General features: G+C 43.1%; 1 protein-coding gene across 1 annotated transcript in view; it reads right to left on the bottom strand.

Moving 5' to 3' along the window:
* The window catches only part of thrab (thyroid hormone receptor alpha b), a 154167-nt gene that overhangs the window by 68163 nt on the left and 61775 nt on the right, over nt 1–24229 (bottom strand). Inside the window, exon 3 of the mRNA XM_073489288.1 lies at nt 22772–22846. The gene's annotated coding sequence lies outside the window, so the exon portion shown is untranslated. The remainder of the gene's footprint in view (nt 1–22771; nt 22847–24229) is intronic.

Raw genomic sequence — 24229 nt, 5'->3', positions numbered from 1 at the left:
TGGCCACAGCCCTCCTCTAACAGCTGCACCCACTGACAAACAGGCCGCCTCAGCAGCCTTATCACAAACAGCAGGCCTATACCAGCTGCCTGGAGCTCATGTGACCATATCATTAGACTAATGGGCCGTCGATTAATGTTAACATGCCAGCAGAGCTCATATCAGGGAGATCTACAGGTCGGTGCAGAGCCATCAATCATATAATTGACTGTCGGGCTTTTTCCTGCCGGTGGCCTCCTACCTTTTATTTGTTATCTTCTCTTGAGTACACAACGATCCGTTTTCCTTTTTCCTTAGAGTCTGCCACGATTCATTTCATTGATAAAATGAGACAAACCCAGGGTGGGTACAAGCATTTTCTTCTTTTCTTTCACAGAGCACCTTTAAGGTACACCTCCCTGATAACTGGAACGAGAAACAAGATATACACAAGGACAAATCGGATGTACAGCACAGTCTATAAAACACCCTCTACTTAGTCCATCTAAATTGATCCTGTTGGGCCTACACCAGGCTACAAAGTGAGACCATGTAGAACAACACAGAGTCAAATATGTTCATGCTGTCTCTGCCTGAACAGAAAACTGGTGTCGTGAGAGGGTATTAGGTAAATCACGCATAGCGTAACTAATACTTAGAAGCTGACAAGCTGAACAAGACAGATGTTATATGGGATCGTGTCCTCGGTCATGCCTAGAAAACGTCCAGTAGGTGTCCAGCAGGTGTTCTGATCGGGTGCTCGATCCACCCTGTGCAAGACAATTATTTTGTCCGTTGTAGCGATGATCTTCTTCTTTTGGTCACTTCCCAAACTTTTGATCTGAGTTGGAAGCTTCGCCATCAGGCCCAGCTCTGTCTTCACCATGATAGTCAAACGGTACAACAGCTGCATTGCGACAATGCAGCTCTAATTTGCCTACTGATCTCCCGCTCTGTTTTACCTCCACTTGTAAAAGATAAGGTATCCACGAGGTTACTGGGAAAACAATTATGGGTTATACTTCTAGTGCACGTCCAAACTAACGCAAATTAACAAAAACGCCAGTTCCTGTTAATTGACTGGAAAAGCCAGAAGTCGAGCAAGGTATCATGGGGGCTAGGAAGCAGGTGGATACACTTAAAACCAGGGTCATTACTAGATGATAACAGCCACATTAACTACTTAGTAGGGTGACATTGGATCTTATCATCATACCTATCTTAGCGACTTTATCCAGTGAATACTAATAACACTATTGTTATTGCTTTGCCCACTTAGCTGATGCCTCTGAAGCCTTGAGAGTCGCCTGTGCATCAGTTATTATGATACTTTGTGGCTTAGGCTAGTTACGCTAAACACCGGAAGTATCACCACAAATCATTTCCCCAGTTACGTCCCCAGTGACCTTCACAGGAAACTTGTGCATACTGTACTTGAACTCCGTCACTCATCAGTGCCCTCTGATGTAAATCATTACAGACCTTTAATCTATCGCCTCGAATCTGACAATAATCTGTTACTAACACAGATTTTAAAGCTCTAGAGAGATGTGGCTGAGAAAGGTGTCAGTAATGTGTCGTGAGTGGCTGCTATCATAGAAACAACGATAAAGCCTTCCCAAAACTCTATTTCGCGTGCCACACCAGAAACTGTACACAGCTGAGAGGCAGCGCCAGTCAAATGTTGTGCTTTTGCAAGGGGTGATACCTGCTGTGGAGATATCCCCCGCTTAAGAGGATTGGGAATTCAAACCAGGCACTTTCTGCTGAATAAAATATCACAGCTAGAGGGGTGGTATACTGGGTGAATGCTTGGTTCTGCACACGGTAGGTAGGTGTGGTGGTGGGGGAAGCCTGCGCGCGAGACACAGCTAAGAGGTATTACCTTTTGATGTGAGCGAGAGAAGGTGTTAGTCGAAAAATGGTGCGTTATCTGTGTGAAAGGTTTTGCTCGAGCTTTGCCTTCTTTGTGTGTTTGCGCGGTCTGTCCCATTTCCAGAGAAGAGGGATCCCTCCTCCTCTGTTGTGACAGTAAGTGCTGGAGGATGAACAACAACAGCAGATATGTTTCTTCACAGGGGGTGAGCATCAGCATTGGGATTAAATCCTCGACAAAAAAACTTCAACAGCAACATCTCAGATGAAATCTAGTTACCGTGGCAAGGTGACAAGCAACACAGGAGAGCTTGTTTTATCTTTCAGCAGCCTGAGAACATTTGGGGGAAAAGCAAGAGGTGTGATTCTGACTGGTGCTGTCAGACAGCTGATAGCCAGGCTGCAGGATGACACCTTTTCACTCAAGTCGAAGTGGTACAACAATGCACGAAGTGTTAAATTAAATTACGTTAATTAAGTTAAATTACATGAGTTATTTTAAAAGTAGGGCAAAGCATACATTTAGTTTGATATGTTGAATGTGGGTTACACTGTCGGAGCCGACTCCTGTTCGCACAGACTGCATCAATATATTTTAATGTCAGTAAAAACATGGCAGCGAGCAGTGTTTAACATTACTATAATCTCCTTCCTGCCTATTAGAAATAACCTACTCCCTGTTTTATTCATGACAACAGCCACATTAATCAGTGTCCAGCTTAATCCAAGTGAGACATGAAACGACCCTCGACGGCGCTGTGTTCCCACGCCTCGAACAACCTTTCATTTTTGGAAGACTGTTGTCAATTATACTTCTTTTTCCATCCACTTTTCCCTGTCATTTTGATTCACTTGTTGATAGATTAAGAGTAAAACTTTAGTGTCACTTCTATCTTGAAATGTGACCCTGCTCCGAGCTCACTAAGATGCCCTCAGAATATACGTCCAGGTATGTTAACGGCCGCCCAAGTAAATCTGGAGACCGATTTTAGCATTTAGCATAGACACTGTCAATGCATAATCATACTGCCTGTACTCTACGATCACCTTGGACGTGCCTCTTAAGACTAAGAGGCAGATCCAATTGCTTCTGGATCCTTAAATAAATGGTAAATGGACTTGCATTTCTATAGCGCTTTTCTAGTCTATTGACTGCTCAAAGCGCTTTGCAACACTTGTCACATTCATGCCACACATTCATACATTGATGGCGGAGGCTGCCATGCTCATCAGGAGCAGTTTTGGCTCAGTGTCTTGCTCAAAGATACTTCGACACGCAGCTGGGGGAGCTGCATTTGAACTAGCGACCTTTCGATTACTGGACGACCCGCTCTACCTCCTGAGCTACAGCCGCCCCATAAACACAACCGTAATTTTCTAGTGCGATAATTCAAAAGAGACATTAATGGAAACATTATCAATTACATTTTTTTTCTCTTATTGGAAACTGTTCTTGCTTCTATGGAAATGAAAATATCAAACATGGCTGCTAAGAAATGACAATGCCAAATTAGAGCTTCATGTCCTAAGTGATGATTTAACTAGTGCAGGCAATTTTCAAGCCTCTGGATGTTGATAGTTATACTATACATACATCAATGACATCAAACAGCTTCCTGTGAAGGTCCTAATATATTCAAATCTGCTGCAGCATTGCAGGCAGAAACCAATAAAAACACCATGAAGGAGACGACTGGCAGAGACTTAAAGAAACATCAGTACGGACTGAGCTGCAGATTAGAGAGGAAGTGAGAAAAGTTTTCAGTGGAGTTGGCCTTTACATTGCCTAAAGCAAATATGTATAACTGAATATTGTTTGAGCAAGTAAATGAGGCAGCCCTTTGTCTAACTGAACTTTTTTTTTTTTAAACATTCTCTTTTATGTTTGCACAACGCCTGTTTTGCATCCCAAGACTTCTCGTGAAATAGTAAAATATTAAAGTCTCGGAGGATATGCAGCGCTAAAGTGAATAAATGATAGGAAAAGAGTGGGATGAATGACTATTAATGAATTGCCAGGAGCAACATGACATATTTAGCTGATTTCCCCTTCAGATTAAAATCCAGTACCTGCGATGGCAGCAGGTAGGGAAAATCCTTTTCCACAACTAGCTGAGTGATCGAGTGGATGTCATGAAACCCACTCCATTTATAAATCAACACAACCTGCGAGAGTTGAGTAATGTTTTCTGCGGAAAGTTTTTATTAGAGAGTTTTTATCTTTGCTGTGTAATTGGGCTATAAAGCAAACGTGTGGTCTTTGATCTCATTGAAGTTTGAGCCCCGGCTTTGAATGCTGCACCCCTATGGGGACGTTATTTACTGAGCGTTTGAACATCCATGCATTATTTGTGGAGCTGATATAATGATGGCAGCACCCTCTTGGTGCCTATGTTGGCTAAGCGATGAACCATGACCCATTACCAGCATTAATGACGGGATTTGGAAGGGAAAAGTCAGCAAACTGTGACTTCATGCAACTGATAAACTGCACCACAGCTGAAACTGCCCCTCTGCGATTGTATTTATGAAGCCAAAATCCTGTATACAGTCTAATCCCCTCAACTAAGACTATTTAGGACACGAGAGGATATACTAAGATTCCACATTAGGCACATTCTCCATGCATGAAAACCATCTGGCAGCTCAACAACATAAAAATGTAAATATTACTGTACAAATCTGAAAGTTTGTACAATCCTGCAGATCAGGAGCATCCCTGGTGCTATAGATCATTACGCAACAGTTAGAATAATTTATTCCAGCGCCTAAAAAAACCCAGGAAACAAGGAGAAGATTCAGACCCAAGCATGGTGACTCATAATCACGGGCCCTCGAGGCTTCTCTGCGACTAAACAAGCAGTCTAAATAGATAACCTAGATAGCACAGCGTCCCCTCATCTGTCACGCTCAAACACACACCGCACATGATCACGCGAGGTAACACAGGAGACAGACTGGCTACGCTGCCGCTCACTAACACAGCCAGACATGCATGGCCGCTGTCAGATGGGAAACATTAAAGTAACATGGGACCTTAGGGGACCGGGAAAGAGGATTGGAGCCATCCTGCTTTCCTTCACTAACGGTCCCTCAGCACCGGTGAAAGGCACACGTGTGTGTGTGTCCCCTCAGCAACCTCTATACGCTGCAGCTAATCACATTGTATGTGGCTATATAATTACCTCGCTCATTAGTCAAAACCCAAGGGTTATCTTTATTAACTGCCAGGGTGTTTTGAAGAATGGGCACATGTCGTTGTTGTGTCTTTGTTTAATTAATTGCGTACGAATGTGCACCATTCGCCGCTCGTCACTTAATAGCCGGGTAGGATAATTAATATGAGGTCGTTCGCGGCATCCAGCGTCGTTCTTTACATTTATAAAAGTCACAACAAAATGTGTTGTTTACTACGGTGAAGTGATGCATTAGCTGGCTCTCCATGCTCCCTGTTCATGTGACCTCAGACAGCATGTTCAAGAATTAACAAGACCAATAGGTGGTTGATTTGTTTCTGTGTACACACGGTTTAGTGTGTAAGCATGCTTGCAAAACATCTGTAAGGTCATATTGTGAGTTATTATGGGAGATATAAATGACCTAATCAGAAAAAAATACATATCCCTCTACATTTTCCTATAATATCTACTTTTATGAAACATATTTTTGAGATTTTAAAGCAAATATGCTTAATTTCTACATTTCTAGCGTCTAAAAATAATTTTTGTATTTTAAGGTGCAATATGTAAGAATTGGCCACCTGATGAATTTCTTCTCCAAACAAAGAGGGGGCAGCATACCAACAGAGTAACTGCCAACCGTTGCTATCTATCCTTCGGCTATCTAGCTTAGTTGGCAGTGCAGCTAGCAGCACTGGGACTGGGAGCTTGGAGCACTGGGGGGAAGTGTGGGTGTTGTTTACACCGTTGGCACAGGAGCTTTTGACTGCTGGGAGGAGAAGGTTTTAGAGGCCCTGGATGGAGGGATGGGACCTAGGAGGGAATGCTGGCAAAGAGCGGCGCCGTAACATAAAGTCAAAACTGTTTTCTTACTCTTATATTCTTTTTTATATTCTTATTCTTCGATTCGTGTGTGTATTGCCGTTTTGTATAAACTTCTAGATGCCTTAATTTTCCCCCAATGATTGATAACTTAGTGCAGTGTCCTCGATATGTATACTTCTTACTATTATCAGTCTTATTATGAGCCAAACAACAATGAAATGAATGTAAATAATCTTTACATACAGGCCTATACATTTCAATTGTTAATACTGTGTTTCTGTTTTCTGGTATCTCTGGTGTATCATATTTTCAGATGTGCTTTTGTCCTTGTACAGCCCCTGACCTGAGGACTCACAATGTGCCTCCCACCTGTCACAGATCCATGTGGAGCTGTAACAGTGCTGAGAGGGTCCCATAAAAACTGAATGCTCATATACGCATTCCTCACATGCTATAGATACTGTACACACCCTCTCTATAGCATATAGAGCACAAGTGCCACTAGATTAACACATGTTGGGGTGTGTCCAGATAATAAAGTCGAAACTGTGCTCTGTAGTCTTTTGTTTATCTTTAGATAAGTTTCTTATATTTTTTGAAATAGCTGGGTTGTGAATGTCACTTTTGTTCCTGTGCCGAACAGGGTTACGATAGCAAAACGATAGCAAAACAAAACTAAAGTACAGTATATAGCAGCCAACCACATCCTCCTATCTTTAAGTTTTACGATGCTGTCATCAATGTATAAAAAGAAGCAAACCAGGGACCCTTCACTGATTTGAAAATGGTATTTTCTGGTTTTCCCTCTCCTGTCTCCATTTTGGTTGACATATTGGACCCAAGTTGTCTTCGTAAAGAATCTTGATTGAGAACATTTGTTTCCAGGGCCTTTTAACCCTGCTGCTAAAGGCCCGAGTAAAGAATCTTCTTCTCAACAGCACAAATGTTTTAACCCCATCTTCAGGATTTTTCTCTTGAGGCAGTTGGGTCACTTACGATCAGTGAAGCGGGGACTATTTCCCAACAAGTGAAGCTAATGGAGGATGTGGATTCTGGCTCAGCCCATGGGGGACTATAACAAACCAGTCGTATCCACTAATGTCAGCCTGCTAAAAGACTTACACTGATATATTGGAAATCAGCGCACAGGTATTAATGTTTACGTCCTAAATCTGGTCAAGCAAAGTTTGGACGAAGTTCTGCAACACTGACAGCGAGCAAAGACACAGCGGTTCTGTTTGTGTGTACCGGCTCCAGTTAACTGAACATCCTGTCGGGCCCGAGGCTTTATGTGTTGGTTTAACCGCTGCTATTGATCTCAAGACCTGTCTGCCAAACTGTCTCCTACAAGCATCCACACTCACTTACAAACACACCAACTCCTATACAATCTGTGCTGCGAAGAAAATAAAGAAAATTAGGTGGGAAACCGGATGAGGAAGGCAAAAAAAAAAAAAGCGAGAACAGGCAAAAGACAAAAAAAGCAAAAGAGAGAGAACAAGAATGTATCCACACTGGATGTAGCCTTTTGAGCCATTAAAGCTGAGCCATTAAATCAATTTCCTCTAATCTGGACAGGGCCGTCCCAGAGCAGGAAATGCCAGCCAGTAAGCTTCTCGAGGGAGAAGCAGCTATTGTGCCTGCACACAGAGCATAAACTGAAGATCTGATTTAATAAAATGGCTTTTTTTTCTCCGCTGGGGGACGGTGCCTGATCGGCTCTTTCATTCTTTTGTTCTCTAATTCGATCTATCTCTGTGTTTCTTTCCCCACACCTCCCGTTACATGACTCCACAGCAAAAACACACACCTCATTACCAAGAATACGGTCTGCCTGATTAAAGCACTAATCAAATCAATACAGAACTGACAGGGAGGGCAATTACAGCGTGATTTATGCAACATATAAGCTCATCTATGTTGTGTTTTAATGTGAACAAAAAGTCGATTCATAGTGAGAAAAATGTTCCACTAGCTGAGTTTTAAAACCTTATTTTCTGATTGAATGATCAAATTTTACTGTGAAGGCAAATTAACACCTGTTGTCAAATGTGTGTCCTGTCTCTTTAAGGCCCGTCTCCTGAAAAGCCTAGCTGATTGGTCAGCTCTCACAGGCCTGAGCAGGCACAGCCGACCGTGTTTCCTGCTCCAGTTCTGTCTGAGTTTGAAACCTTAGCCGGGCTTTGGGCAGGGCTGAGTGCCGTGACATCACAACTTTACAGAGGTCCTGACGGGTCATAATATAGATGCTAGACATACTTAATAATAATAAAAAAGCAGGAAATCTAACAATCTACAATGTGGGACTTTTAATATGTTTAATCTAGCAACAGTTTAGAGGGCTCCTTGTACAATTTGCAGCATTAGTTCTCTCAGACTCTCTTTATATCCAGGCAAAAATGGTATATTAACTGAAATATCCCTAAACGAATTAATATTGAATTGGACTGAATTGAACTAAATCAGAAAAAAGAATCTAATCAGGACCATGTAAATCGGACCTGAATTGATTTGGGAAATCAGTGGTGATGTATAATCTTTTACAGAAAATGTTTCAACAGGAAGAGCAGATGTAGAGCCTCAACTCATGAGCCACACGGGAGAAAAGCTGTGTTTGATGAAGCAGCAGTCTAAAAGATGCCAGAGAGAAGAGAAACAACAGGAGAGTTTTTACTCTAGTTTAGACATCACCGCTGGCAGCAAATCACAAGTCTGTTTGATACCGAGCCATTGTTTTGATCCGATTCGAGTGGCCTCACGGAGCATGTGAGGTGAGAAAAACAAAGGGGGAAAGAGACACCATATAATTAAGGTATCAAGCGATTGTATCTCAATGTGGAAGTGGATCTTTTAAATTAATCCAACGTGGAAGTTTTGCTCTAAAAGCTGGTGTTGATGTCTGTTTTTCCCCCCGGAGGCACTAGGATGCTTTTCACTTACTGAAATCTCTGTGAAACTCCCATCAACTGTGTGTATACATCACATATACCTTCCTGCTCATGCTGTTGTTCTGTATCGCTTTTGTTATACTGTTATACTCCACAATGCCAGAGTATGATTATGCGTCATCTCCAGTAATAGTGTGACACTATTTGTGCAGGATGATAAAGCCTTGTGTCATTCAATCCTCTCTCAGGATAGTTGTGTGTGTGTGTGTGTGTGTGTGGAGAGGGAATATGCCTTTATCCTGTGCCGGTCCATTAGCTGACAATGGGAGAGTGTGGGGGGGGATATCACCACAGAGACATTTGTTCAGTGTGTGACAATGTGCAGTTGTGAAAGGTGAGACTAAATCTCTCCACCAACCGCCCACGCAGATTCGTTTTCTGTTTCTCCTTTTCCCTTCTCTCCATCTGTGCAACGACTTCTACAGAACGAGCTCCCTGACGCCTCTTTCTGTTCATTACGAGCTTGTTTAAAAGCGTCACATTATCTCACTGCGACCGTGAATGAAACAATAGTGCCGGCTGAACTGCAGAGGTTGCACTCCGGCACTAAACAGCTCCGTCTCTTTTTCCCCTGTTCGTTATCATTTCAGTTCCCCAGTTGCCACAACAGCACGTGTTCAAAACCACAACTTCCTGTTGCAGCCGCGAGCGGATTGGCTGAAAGTGGTACATACCCCCGACACACCCACCCCTGAAATGCTCACTGAGGTTCCTGGCACCGGTTCTCTGGCCTTTTCTGCCTGGGCAATTAGAGGTTTGCGTCTCTGTTATGCATCTGTACACCCACCCGCACACACACACACACACACACACACACATACAAACATCCTCTGATAGATTAAGAATAATACACACACACTGGTGCTGCTGGTGCTGGAGTCAGCGCATAAGCAAACGTCAGACCTGGGCTGTGCTGCGAGGAGGAAGACAGCTGCCAGCAGTGACTGGCTGTGTCAAAACACATCGCTCTCACCTCCTCACTGTGGTTTTATTCCACTGCTACTTCACTGATAGGCTCTCAGTAAAACACTTCACCCGGAGAGGTGCTAAATGTAAAAAAAATTGGGAGATTGGACAGCCACAGTGAGGATGCACAGTACGAGAGAGCTGCAAATAAAAAAAAAAGACTCTTTTCTAGTCCTGAACTTGCAGTATTTTCTACTTTCTGTGGCTTTTCCAAGAGCCCGCCCTTCAAAACCACACACTCAGCCCACAGCGGGAACTTCATCGCGGACCACCTATAAGCGCTTTCCACACCGCTTAGCCGCTGATGTATGACTGTGGATGTAAGATTGAATGACGGTGGGCACAGAAAAAGAGGGCAGAGATAGTAAAAAAGAAATATTTTCTAATGATGTGCTAAAATTAGAAAAACCCGGCAGTGTGGTTTTGGAAGTGGAGATCCAGTTCGTTCTGCTCAGCTGTTCTTTTATACGGGCTGGAATTAAATTAAGGAAATGTAAAACTGCGGCTTTATACGATGAGTAAACACGAGGCTGCAGCGGCACATGGCTCGCATATTGTCGGGGGAATACCAGCTCTGCCCTTCTGGCTGTCTAAACTTACACACCAAACAACATTAAAGTTAAAGTTAGATCCAAGAAAAATGAATAAACTGTATTTAAAACAAATTCCCCTGCCTGAGGAAAATCTGTCCTAAAAAGATCATAAAGAAGGGTCTCAAATGTACAGCGTGTCTTGGCAGTGAGAGCCTCCCTATGGGAAGGAATACAATAGCTGGAGAAGCTGCTAATAGCTCAGTGTGTTTGTTTTCTTTGCATTTCAGAGCTGCTTGATGGAGGTTAAAGTTTAAGGCTATAATGCACAGAGCAGACCTCCAGGTAATGACCCTAATCTTTTCCGAGCAGGAGCCGCTCCAGAGGTGGTAATGCATTTCCCCCCGAGTCAGGGAGAGCGTATGGGTGGTAGAGCAGCAGAAAGCAGAACTACAGGGAAACACAGTGGCAGGGCCATCATCGATTATGTTAATTAACAGAGAGGAAACGTGGCTCGTTCCTTCTGCAGCGCTGCAGAGGAGAAATGAAGGAGAGGGGAGGCCAGGAAATAGGAGAGGGGGTGGATGTGACGGGAAAACATAAAAAGGTAAATGAAAAAAGATGGTGAGGAAGAGAAGTGGAAGTTAATATAAGATGGGCCGGTGGATAGGCGAGTTGAGATGGTGGATTTGAAGATCTTGCATTCGTCGTCTTTTCACACATTTTTGGTTTACAGTCTGCAATTATACAAACCTTTGATCTGCAGCCTACATGCTGCATCCGCACGCTACTACGCTCACAATAACAATATACTTGTGTTGAGAAGGTATACAGATAGGATAGTAAACATGTCCGCCATCTAATTTTAGCATGGTAGCATGCAAATGTTTGCAAATTAGCACCAAACACAAAGGACAAGCTGAGGCTGATGGTTCATACTACAAAGTACTGGACAACTTAAAATGTCGACTTGATGATGGCGGTAATGAAAAGCCACTACTGTTAATCCTAGTCGGGACACGAATGTCTGAACCAAGTTTAATGGAAATCCATCCAATATCCAATATATTCATAATTTTTCAGATTATTGGAATCTGTGGGGTATTTTTATCTGATTGCTGATAAGATAAATTAATTTTAAAATGTGCTACTTTGGCTTCAGACTCTCACTCGATGTCCAGCCCACAACACATCTGTGGGGGAGGTGGGAGATGGTCGCTCCCTAATTATGATACATCCTCCGGGAAAATGAACGTCTGCACAAAATCTGGTACCAATCTATTCAGCAGCGGTCGAGATAGTTCAGAAAACAAGCTAAATGTTTTTACGGGGAACATGAATGTGTGTGAATGCATCCATAAGTTGTTGAGATATTTCAATCTGGAACACAGTGGTGGAATGATCAACTGACAGACCGGTGCCCTTTCTAGAGCCACGGTGCTAGCATGCTAACTGAATTATATCACATAGCTGTTTGCTGTGGCACTTCTGGGACAAACTACGTACCTACATATGCACAATTTCTGCCCATGAAAACCCAACTTGGATTCCATATTTCACCCACATCATGAAATATGCAGCTCAGTATCGGTGCCAAGCAATCTTAAAGGAGGGCAATGTTGCAGACTTACAGGAATTTAACAAGTCTGAAGGACACTTATTCGCCACTTTTTCTTCAAGACCGTGTTTCAGGACCTTGTTTTATTTCAGTAACTCACAAGCTGCCAAGGCTGCTCCGAGGAAGAGAATAAAGAAAAGAGTAGAAATAGAGGAAGAGAGGGGGAGGGGGGGAGCCAAGGCCCAGCGGCTCACTGCATAAAACCAGTCTCTGGGGTAGTGTGTGTGTGCATGTGTGTGTGCGTGTGTGTGTGTGTGAGTGTGCACGCCCATAATGGGGGTAATTAGCTGATCAAACAGATAAACAGTGTAGCAGACTCATGCTGTGGGTGGGCTCTAATAATCCAGATCATTAGGTATGAGCGTATGTGGTTTATATGTGGCTTGTATGAATGTGTCTGAGTATGTGCAGAGTGAGTCTGTGAACTGTTGCTGCTAAGCTCCAACAGCACTGCTGGATACTACACTAATCAGGTCTGTGAGGTTTTTTTTCTTCCTAAAATGTGTTACTGGACAAGAAAAAAACAAAAAAAAAGCTTTTCCCACAAGAATCTAGAAGCTGTTTTTCCCATGGCGGTCCCGGAGTGGAGAGGGAATTTGCAAAAAAAAAAAAAAGATGTGATAAAGACTGATGTAAACACATTTTTCAAATACACCTCATTTTTCTACTGTAGACAGAGTCATTACATCATGCTGCCGGTCACTGTTACAGGCCTCTAGTTTATCAAAAAGCTCCAAAAATTTAAGTATAACAGATCACAGCTGTTGAGCAGAACAGTGCCCTTGATTTGAGTCCAGACAGGAGCCTTTGTTTAATCAAACTGCACTCTGGATCATCCCAGAAATACTACAAGGTACAGCACACGTGCATCAGATGAAACAAATTCATATATAAATCCAACTCACATCTACTTTCCTTCTTTTTATTTCCCTGTCAGCTGCTTTCAAGAGATACTTTGTAAGAATTAGGCATTAAAACAACTACACCTTTGTTAGTTGTGTACTTAAGTGTTCCCAAATGTTTGCAACAATATTCAAACCCGGAAAAGTCTGTAAATTTACTCAAGGTAATGATGTGTTTCGTTTCTACGTCTGAGAGGGAAGGCCCAATAATCATGACACAAAACTATAAAATGTCATGAGGTTTTCCTCTCAACATCACATTGATCTTATATCCTCAAATGTCTCCAAATACTGCACATGCCAAAAAATAAAGTGGTCCATAACACTGTAACGCAAACAGAAGTAATGATGTAGTCTTTAGAGCTGACTTAGCCAAAGAAAGAAGTGTTTATTTACACTCATGTCGTCTCCCAAAGTTTGGATCAACGTCTCCAACTCTTGCTGTGTCAGAAACTTTAGAGTGCAAAAAAAATGTATATATCATATTTCTCAGCTTTGACTCCAAGTTCACACTCGTCCTGTGGGGACCGACCAGACACATGCCTGCGAACCGAATCAGGCCCCAACTGCTAGTTAAAGAAACCAGGCTCTAACTTATATAACTGTCCCAGATGAGGAGGAAAACCTCTACCTCCCACTGTATCCCACTGTGCAGGATAAAAGTCCTCTCAACACGTTTCATCTGTCCCATAGCTGCCACATCCTTCTGCTGACGTTTACGAGCTGATTGACGGGACAATGGACAGACCGCCGGTTGTGTCTGCTTGTGGTCGTTTGATCGGCAGAATGCCACCCTGTTCGTGCTCTGATGTCATCAGCGGTGGCCGAGGCCAGATGAAATACTGTACAAACAGGGCGGAAAATACATGTTGACATGTGTGAAAAAAAATCTTCTCTCTCTGGCCTAGCAGAGGGAGAACGACCTGAAACATGATTTGGCAGCGGAACAAGGATTTCTCTATGCTGTTACCCTAAAATGTGTGTTTTTTACACACATAATATTTGTTCCTGACGATGCAGATGCCATTTTGGGATAAAATACAGTGTGTGAATATTTACAGTCTGTCATAGTTGAAGTCCTGGGGGATTGTAAATTGTAAAAGAAACACACACACACAGGCATACACAGGAACGGGGTAAAAACGCTTACACATAAGCACATTTAGCGCTTTGCACACCCAGCAAACAGTCACTCTTTTGGGTCCTCTCCAAGCGCGTCGCCCATTATGAGCGGGCGCCCTCGCTGAACAGCATCAGTGTGTTTCTGTTTGTGAAGTGAGACGATGGCGGTCACGTGAGGAGGAGCGAGACGAGCCAATGGATGAGCAGGGAAACGACGTGGACGAGTCATTACACAGAAAGAGAGAGAGAGAGGGGAGGCTTATTTGTTCACGTTCATTATCCGATGTGATTGCACTCAGAGTGAAATTTCTGATGATAGCCTGGGACTCTGACCTCAAAAGGATTTTGTATAGAAGAGCAAAACAAATCAAACAATAATTACAGCAGCAGAAATGATCTGAGAGGATTCTGGCAGAACTGAGACAAAGATCGATGTGCGTGCTCTCGTATTGATCTGCGATGCAACAATGCACCCTGGATACTCTATATTTTCTTTGGTTGTCAACAACTCCAATGAAAGGACTGAAAAACCAACAATGAATTGATCCGACTAACAAGTATTGTGCGTATCAAAGCCTGTTATTGCTTCCTCCTCTGTGCCAAAGAGCTCCATTGTTGTCCAAAAAACGATTAAAAACACATCAGTGAGCCGCGCTGTTGTGCCGGGCGACACGTTCCCTCATCACCATGAACACTCACTCACTGTAGTTTATTTTGACTCAGTCCCATAACCCACTCAGTCCTGCTGCTGTAAATACACACTGGAGCACCACATGGGTATTAATGTGTAGCTGAAAATAGTCCCCAACAAATCTGCTACAAACTACCAGTTGATTTAGGGACAAAAAACACCACATCTTAATAAAATGTTAAACTAAATATACAGTATTTTGACTTTTTTTTAAAGAGATTTATGTCCTCAGCAGGGGCCGATGTGCTCAACGTGCCACAGACAGAGTAGAGTTGTGGGAAAGTATTGAAAGGTGGAGTTGGATTGGTCTTTTATGCGATTTGTAGGGAAGGAAGAGGAGAGGAGAGGAGAGGAGAGGAGAGGAAAGGAAAGGAAAGGAAAGGAAAGGAAAGGAAAGGAAAGGAAAGGAAAGGAAAAAAATCACAGATGACACAGCTGGCTTACTGGTAGCCTGCAGCTGCATTTCCAGAAGGTAACTACAACACTGCTAGAGATGTTTCAAAGATCCTTTATTGATTTAAGAAGAGTGTTTACTTGTGAGGGAAGAACTAATCTGATATCTTTGCCAGATATCCTTTACTGATTTGCTTGAGAAGATGGTATCCAGAAACTGAACTTTGTACTTTGAACGTACTTAACTCTAACATAAAAATGCAACCAGGATAAAGTCAAACTGTTGTTGTAAAATCTTTTAAAAGAAAATGTCAATGACAGTTGTCAGGGTATAAAAACCAATGATCTGTTGTTCTTAACAAATCCAGATGCGAGTCTAACAATAGCAAAGCCGTCAGTGCTGATAAACGCTCCTTAATCAAATCGAATTGTGACCTTAAAATCAAAATTCATATCAGACTGTGGATTTGGAGAAGTGGGACACCATTTATAGTTTTGTGTAGTTTTGTGTACATTTATTTGTCAGGGATGATGTATAGTTTCTTAGCAGCAGCGCAGCAGTAAAAAAGCCTGACCATGAGCCTGGATACACTTACTGTATGTACGCTGACATGATGCCAGAGAGAGGAGTGCTGCAGCTAAGGCACCACTGTTAGCGGCTAACATAACAGCTCATTAATGCTGACCGGGTCTCAGAATAGAAGGCAAAAAGACCCCCAAAAAAATCAGCATGTGAAGGCAGGGGCGGCACTGACATCCACAAACACAAATAAAAATGCCACAGGAAAATGAATGAGTCTGGTCTTTAGCCACCACAAAACTCACTTGTGTATGACAGCTGCAAACACCCACACTCACTCCAAAACATCAGCAGCAGCAGTGAAGTGCGGCGGTCAGCTGCAGCGGTCGGCACTGTGTACTTTCTGCGCTAATGTATTCGATCTCTCGTTAGGCTAACGCCTGTCAGGGTAAGAGAAAAAAATGGCTCTCTTCAGTGACTGTGAGCGGGCAGGTCGGCCACACAGAACACACTCTTTGCCTGGGCCGGGCCCTCTCTGTTTGCCAGGAAACCATTCCCCTCTGAGCTGCTAGCAAATAGCCCCCTGAGCGATGGAGGAACCGCTGATCAATGAGCTGTGGGACAGGGTGGCAGCACACAGCTAGTTAGTGCGGCTGATAATGCTCCGACAGAGAGTGAAAAGCAAAGACACTTTCAGGCTAATGAAGACGAGATCCCCTCTGTGTGTGTGTGTGTGTGTGTGTGTGTGTGTGCGTGCGTGTGTGTGTGTCTGTGGTCGTTACAGGCAGGAGGAGTGACGGTTCAAACACTGCACTGCTGCTGATAGCAACAAGCAGCCCCGCCTGCCTTTGATTACATGTTTTTTTCAGGTCCATGGCCCATCGACCTGTGTGAGTCTTTCTGTAACTCATTGTTGATTTTGGCAAGGATTTATATTTCATTTATAGCCATTTTTGTCATTTCAAAGGTCCCATAATGTAGAAAGTGAGATTTCCTGTCTTTCTTTCTATCATAAAGCAGGTTGAGGTGCAACATAGATACTGTAAAAATATCCAAACGCCTAATCTACGACGAAACGCACATATTCAGAGCAAGCCGTCAGGACTTACGCAAGGTTGTGATGTCACAACTACACAGTCACCGCCCTCAACTTACACCCCAGCACGCCAGCAGTGCCGATGCAGAAACACAGTGGGCGGTGCCTGCTCAGGCCTGTGAGAGTTGACCAATCGGAGCAGGGAGACTGTCCTTAAAGAGACAAGCACTGAAATGGAGCGTTCAGAAGGGTGAAAAGAGGACAATAACATGTTTTACCAGTGATAAATGTAAAAACCTGAAAATGAACATAATGTGGGATCCTTAAGTGACATGTAAGTCATGTCGGGTGAGTTTTAGTCCAAACTGTGATACCTTCATTGTTGTTCAACTTCAGTGACGCAATTTCTAAATGATTAATAAACTATTATTTTAGTCGCCAACTCTTTTTGGCACGTGGACCGTTGAAATGAAGCCCAGCCTGCTTTTGACCTCTTATTGCATGTATAAGTGGATGCACATTAAACTAAGTGGGATTATTGCATTTGAGGGATTTTAGAAGAAACCAAAAGTTGAAAATATCCAGTAATTCACTACAGAAAATCACTGAAAATATAAACTTTTTTTTTCTGCTTTATAAATAAACAGTATAATCAATAATGAAAAACACATTATACTAATATATCTCAGGCACATTCAAGATCATTATATTCCTTGTTAAAAAAGAATCCAATACTATTGATTTATCTTGAATCACAGGTGCCTTTTTAAGTTGGTATTAAGCAAATTATGTGAATATTCACAGTCATGTATGGAGGCGTGTGTGACAGAAGGTAACTCGGTGGTCTTTACCTGCTGTTACTGTTCAAGCCTTCACAGGCTTGTGTGTGTTCTGCACAGTCATGTGAAAAGAGGAAAGAGGGGAGACTGGCAGTAACACCGTGTGCTGTCCTCTCAACCCGTCCGTGGTGAGCATGACGAGGTAAGAACACGAGGTGAAGAAAGTCAATTAGTTAATAAACAGCCTCTCTGTTGAAGGTGAGCCAGTTATGCAAAGTGCTAGACTGTTCCCAGGATGCCTCAGGTGGACAGATTTAACCCTGAACAGAACTCACCTGTCATACTTTTCCACTAAACGCGGCCATGCGGTCTTTAAAGTCTAGTCTGTGAGTGCGACCGTGGAATAAAAGCAGGTACTCAGTTTAACTGTCTTTAGAGTTTAAGTTTTTTTTCCTATCCAGGTATTACTGTTTTGTGTCAACAAGTATTTCACACCTGAGGAGATGTTTACAGTCACACTACATGCTCAGATCCTTTAAGGACACAGTGGGGTCTTAAGGTAAACGCACTGTAATCATTGCACACACAATGGGACACATGATGTGAGGGAGGTATGTGTACACGTGCATGAAAACCACCTGTGGAGCAGCCGACTGCAGATGGAAAAGTACCTAAGTTCAGTGAATATATAATGGGCTCCGGCCATACCGCATTCCTTCCTACACAGCAGTTCACTGAGCACACACATTAACAACAACAGCAGAGATAACAAAACCGAGTGGCTCAATGTCACACGCCAGTAACTGTCATCTTCTGGCTGCAGTTACATCAGCTGTTCCCTGTACATTTGCAGGGGTTACGTGGGCAATTTGCTCCATTGTCAGCGATAGCACATCCAGCTTTTTAGCTGATAAGAAAAATAAGAAAAACACAATAGAGATTAAGTATAATTTCCCACGAGCAAAGAGGCAGATTATTTCTTTTGCTCGAGCGTGAAATGTGTTGTTGTAGCGCTGTGTGGAGCCCCTGGGCTGTATTTACAGACAGCTGCGCAACCAAAACAGGTGAAAGTCAAAAGTATTTGTCTATGGATTTATAAAATCTGAATGGTTTTGGTTTAATGGGTAAAAAGAATTAAACACAGCGGTTACAACCGTTACAATCATTGAGAAATGAACACAGAAGGGCACATTTTTATTTTTTCCGTCAAATTATATCAAAGATGGGGGCTGCAACTAACAATTATTTTCATTGTCAAGGGAAAATATTCACATTTAAGAAGCTAGAATCAGAGAATTTACTTAAACTGATTAACTGATTATCAAAATAGTTGGCAATTAAGTAAATACTATGGACTCTCCCTTGTTTTTGCATGCCGACTGGCTCCGAATCGCATGACTGCGAGTTGACAGACAGCAAACATGACAAATAAAATCCACTGAAAGACATTAAAAACAGCCTGACAAAAGGGCCACTGTTCTGTGTAGATTACGTTAAGACTTTGGACTGGGGTGTGGACAGTGATTGACACCTAATGTTACCAAAAGAACTGAACCGGCGAGCGCTCAGTCACTGGATTGTGATGACGACCAGGACAAATCTGCAGAGGGATTAGTCTTACTTGGTGTCCTGCGCTTGTGAATTAATTCAAAGGGTTGAATTCAGTGCATCTACAATGCTGCCAAGATTATCTTTATTTTGTTCTTATGTATGTCAAAAGAGTGCACGGATGAAATGTAATAGATTACATTCACAGATTATACATCACTTTGTTTTTCCAAATGCTGCTGCTGTTGACATGACTGACTCTGCGGCTCTGGCTTTAACTGCGTGAGCGCTATGAAACATACTATATATACACACATGGCTGCATACAACATGCACCCACTAAAAAAAGTGCATGCTACACAGTTTGCACATGTGTGTATGAGGTGTGTGCATGCGTGTGTGTGTGTGCGCCCTGCAGCAGCTATGTCAGCAGCCGGGCCTGTAGCACCAGGTGAGATTTATGAGGTGTTAAGAATGTTTGCCTCCAGCCCACTGATGGGAGACTGATCCCACCTCCACACCCCGCCCCGGCTCCTAGTTAAGGACACACAAAAGAAACCCACAGACACACACTCGCATGAACACACAGCTGCCTACGTGCACATCAACCCCTGAACCCAGAAGTGTGAGCCTAATGTCTGCACAACCCCCCATCCCGGCTCTGAAAGACTTCACTTCCTGCAGCTAAACACACCTCCTAAAATATCCCCTTCACCCAGTTCCACCGCCTCCAACCAATTTTCTTTCCCCAACGATGACATCTCTCCTTCCTTTGTGGACGAATCAAACATGTTCTGGCCTTCATCTAACCAAAGAGCACGGAGATGTTGTCTTGTGGGGAACCACTCTGACTTGAAAGTGGCTGGAAAAGGTCACGGCAGCAGCCAGTGAGAGGGGAGCACATGTCACAGCTTTTTACAAGCATCATGAATACATGGCTTCTCGCTTCAATGGCTGACATTGAAGACGCTCTCGTGTAGAGTTGCACAGCGCTGTGTCCGAGCTTCTTCCTTCAAAAACAACCTTTTGCAGAGAGCACACAAACCTGACAAACAGGCTGATACCGATCCGTTAAAATATGCCCAGATCGGCCCTGATACCAATTATTTGGATTAGCTGGATGAATGCACCTCATTGCTGATTTGTCTAAAGCCACACTGCGTTATACTGCAACTCTGTGCCAATGAATCTGCCATTTGAGAACTGGTTGAGTAATTAGACTTGTCCCAGGCCAAAAATTACGTTACTAAGTAAATAAGTAAAATTACTTTGGACCGTCTTTTTAGTTATATCATTCACTTATCTCTCTTACTTTACAGAGGTCAGGGGTCAACACCCTGGATGTCAAATATGTACAACAGCATCATAATCAATTACGACCCAGGCAGATATTTACAAAGGTAATTTCTTAAGAAGCTCCTCCTCCACTGGAAGATACCAAATCCGATGTGCACATGCTGCATCGATCCCCAACACAAACAAAGAAGGAGGGGCTGCGACAACGATGACAGCTCAATTTACTCCAAAGGAATGAGACTATTGATCGATGAGACGCACTGATCATTTCCAGCGTGAGACTCGCTCAAACCTTCAGCGTGCTGTTACCCTGAAATAATCACTTGTAGCCAAAGCAGCAATTAAACAGGCTCACTTCAGCATCAGCATCAGTTCCCACAAGTAGCAGTTCAATCTGCGACTGACACCAGTCCCCTCTGGTCCAGTATGAGCTCTCTACCATTAAAACCTTTCTCGCCAAGCATCTGTCCAAACAGCTCTGGGGGTTATTCCATCTCACTCCGCCCGAGCTGCTGTGCATTATCTCCCTCTGCTGCTTCCCTAATGCTGCAGGGACTTAGGGCAGGATTAAACCACAATTATGCACTTCCCCATTCACTCCAGCTGTGCGGTAAGAGAGGAGGAGAGGCGAGGAGAGGCGAGGAGAGGCGAGGAGAGGAGAGGAGAGGAGAGGAGAGGAGAGGAGAGGAGGATACAGGACTATGGGAGGCACCATTCGTGTGTGCAGAGTCACAGAAACAAAACTGATTTTGTGACCGTCACCTCAGCCATCACGATTATCCCAATTTCCTGTCTTGTAGACGACCACAGAGAAAAACCCTTTTACTTATAGTCGGATTTGTCATTAATAAGCATTAACACGTCGGTGTTTCCCACACTAAGTTCCCGGGATGGTGTACGAGCGGCTGCCATATCTGGCGACAATTTTCAACTTTTCATTATTTTTCCACCTGGGAGAATAACACCGCTCAACCCCTGCTGTCTGCTGACATTTGCACTGTGGAAACACTGCACATTATAGGCAATTATGACAAATGTGAGCAAACAGCAACACAAGGAACTCCTGATAATAATAATAATAACAAAACAATGAAAACTGAGTTTAATTAATGTCTAAAATGTAAAGCTTGAATGCTCTACATGCACTCTCTTATTCATTAGTCAAACAGAAGAATTGAAAATGTAGCCTAGATGTTTGCATCACTTATGCAATAACTAAATTTAGTTTAACTGATAGAGATCAAGACAAGGCTGACATTTACCACAAAACCACGAAATATATTAAATAAAAAGTAAAGCATGCAAAGACTCGGATCAGTCTTCTTAGTTGCTCTTCTTTTGGTTTCCACCAAATCCTGAGGGAAATTATTGTGTCTTGAGTTGCTAAATGCTCTGCTATGTTCACTATCTAGTCGCTAACTGCATTTGTCTGGCCCCTGAGCCGGTAGCATACAGTTTTTCTTTTGTTTGTTTTTTTAAATAGGGCTGCACAATTAATTGGAGTATTATCTAAATCACAATATGGTTAAGTGCAATATCCAAATTGCAAGAAGCTGCAATTCTTTGATAACGGTAAAATGTATATTAATGAAGCACTGTGGTGTTGCGGATGTCCTCGCCTACAAATATTGTTCTCCGGATGTGAGAAAGCTTGTCACATCATCCGGATCGTTTAGGATTTCACCACAACTAATCGTGTATCATATCGCAACTGTAATATCTGTCAAAATAATCACAATACCATATGCATATTGTGCAGCCGTAGATATTAGAGATAATGTGCTAAAAAAAAACGACTTCCTGCTGCGGCTGAGAATGTCACTTTGAGTGTAGTGAGAGTGAGCCAACACAGTAAAGCTGTGGGTTGGACAGCTAGACAATGAACTGAAAGTGTCTATAAAGCTCTGTAAAGCCGATGGGATGTACTGTGCTTTTAAACAAATATTGATTATAGCAGCTTTAAGGTGCTGGCCATGGATTGTAACATCCTCGGTCCATGTCCCTTCTATTTCTTGTTATCTTTCTCTACAGTCAATTCTCCAATAATGGTATAATAAACATAAAAAACAAACACCTGTATTGAGCCTGGCAGGCAAATCACAGGGTGAAACAGGAGGTCGACAAAGCCCTGTAAGCGCACGGGAATGACTCAAGGTGACCCAGATGAGCTTCTAATGGTGACAGCTGGACTGTAGGTGACAGTGTGTTACTGAATAAATCAAACTAAAACTTTAGAAGTTTGAAAAAAATCTGACTTTGGAAAGTGAGGGGAACATGTCGCTCCTGTGTTTTAATGACATTGTTAGCCTGGATGCTGAAGCTTCCTGCTTGTGAGTGTCGGAGGCGAGACTACAGAGGGAGTATATGAGCACACTGCACATGTGACAAATCGCCGTGTATAATTAGTGAATGAACACAGTCGAAAGAGATAAAGATAATGAATCGCTAGACAAACAACACAGATTCCCAACAGGCCCGCACGCTGAGTCTGTGATGTGTAAACACACACGCCGCTAAACATACATGTGCTAAACACACGGGGAGATGGGCAGACCACAACCTACCAGTCATATTGTGTTTGTGTGCGGTTAATGATTTCCCCCGGCCTCCTGCGTTGTGTGGTCCGCCTCGTCTCCGCCCTGGAAGAAATAAAAAGAGGATTGTTAGAGGCCGGGCGAGCAGCTGAGAAGGAGGGCAGAGGGTAGAGGGCGGAGGAAGGGAGGGATATAGCATATAGAAAACAAACAAGGCCATACAGTACAAAGGCCAGCAAGGACACCCACCCCTCCCTCCCATAAACTCCCCCGTTTCCCTCTCTGTCCTCGTGCTCACTTTTCTTGCTCTGTTTCCACGTCTGTCTTTCTTCTCTTGACTTCTATCTCTTAATCTTTCCTTTACCGCTCCACTTCTTCTCAGCTTTAAGACTTGTTTTTGTTCCCTCTTTCCTCAACTGTTCATACTTCTAGTCTTTATTCCTCTTCTCTTCTCCATCCCTCGCTTATCTCTGTGAAAATGTAACTCTGGCCTCAGAAAGCCTCGGCCTGTTTACCTCACAGGACAGACATGAAAGCCAAACATTCATCCACGGGCCTGCGTCACAGTCATGCTATAATGGGTGCAGAAACATCCTCCTACAGCTAGCATTACTGGTTTTAATGTCAGCATTGGAACTAGAGACTTTGACGGGGCTGGCAGACGTTAGCATGCACGCTACGGACTTCTGCTACCTTCAGGGTCAGACTTTGATGTTTACCAACCCGTCATCTCAGATAAGGAGCTGGTGCAGCACTCTTGTGTTAAGAACATCAGCTGTGATCTGCCAGTCTTCCATGTGGCTAAATAAGGGGTTCGTAACATTTTGGTAAATATACTTATTCACCTTTTTTGAGCGTGAAATCAGAGAAATTCTATCAATATTGTGTCTGTGCATAAAGCATAGAGCTGACTTGTTTAGCCTAGCTTAGCATTAAGACTATAGACTAGCCTGGCTCTATTCATGATATCCTTTTTGCTCACATCGTTCACATCAGGACAGCTTTTAACTTCAACTTCTAATGTTTAAAGAAGAAGAAGAAGAACAACAATGTTTAAAACATCTTTTGTGAACACAGCATTATCTCAACTGTTCACTCGGCGGTGCCAACAAGAGACAATACTAAACGGTAGTCATTCATTTTAAAAGTCTGAAGCGTGAAAACAAGAACTGACAGAGAGCAGAGCAGAGCAGAGCGGAGCGTGGGCTGGAAGACTTCAGTGACTTGGCAATAGCCGAATATTTAGCAGAACTGAGCTTTATGATAAGAGCGGTGCAACGATAGTCAACTGAGGGGCGGATATGTCTCCGTATGTTTTGTCTGCTTCAAGACACTTCTTTCACTTTGGTTCCTATGTGTCAGTTCCTATCAGTCGCAAAATGAAGATCTGATTGTCGCTACACTAGCTGTACCTCACAACACAACGCAAAACGTCTATTATCTGGTGAGGCCACTGGCATTTTGTCCTCGGTGCAATTCTTTATGGTT

Source organism: Pagrus major, chromosome 20, assembly GCF_040436345.1.
Source record: "Pagrus major chromosome 20, Pma_NU_1.0".
Lineage (NCBI taxonomy): Eukaryota > Metazoa > Chordata > Actinopteri > Spariformes > Sparidae > Pagrus > Pagrus major.
Note: the sequence above shows the minus strand (reverse complement) of the source record. Positions and strands in the feature narration are given on the sequence as shown.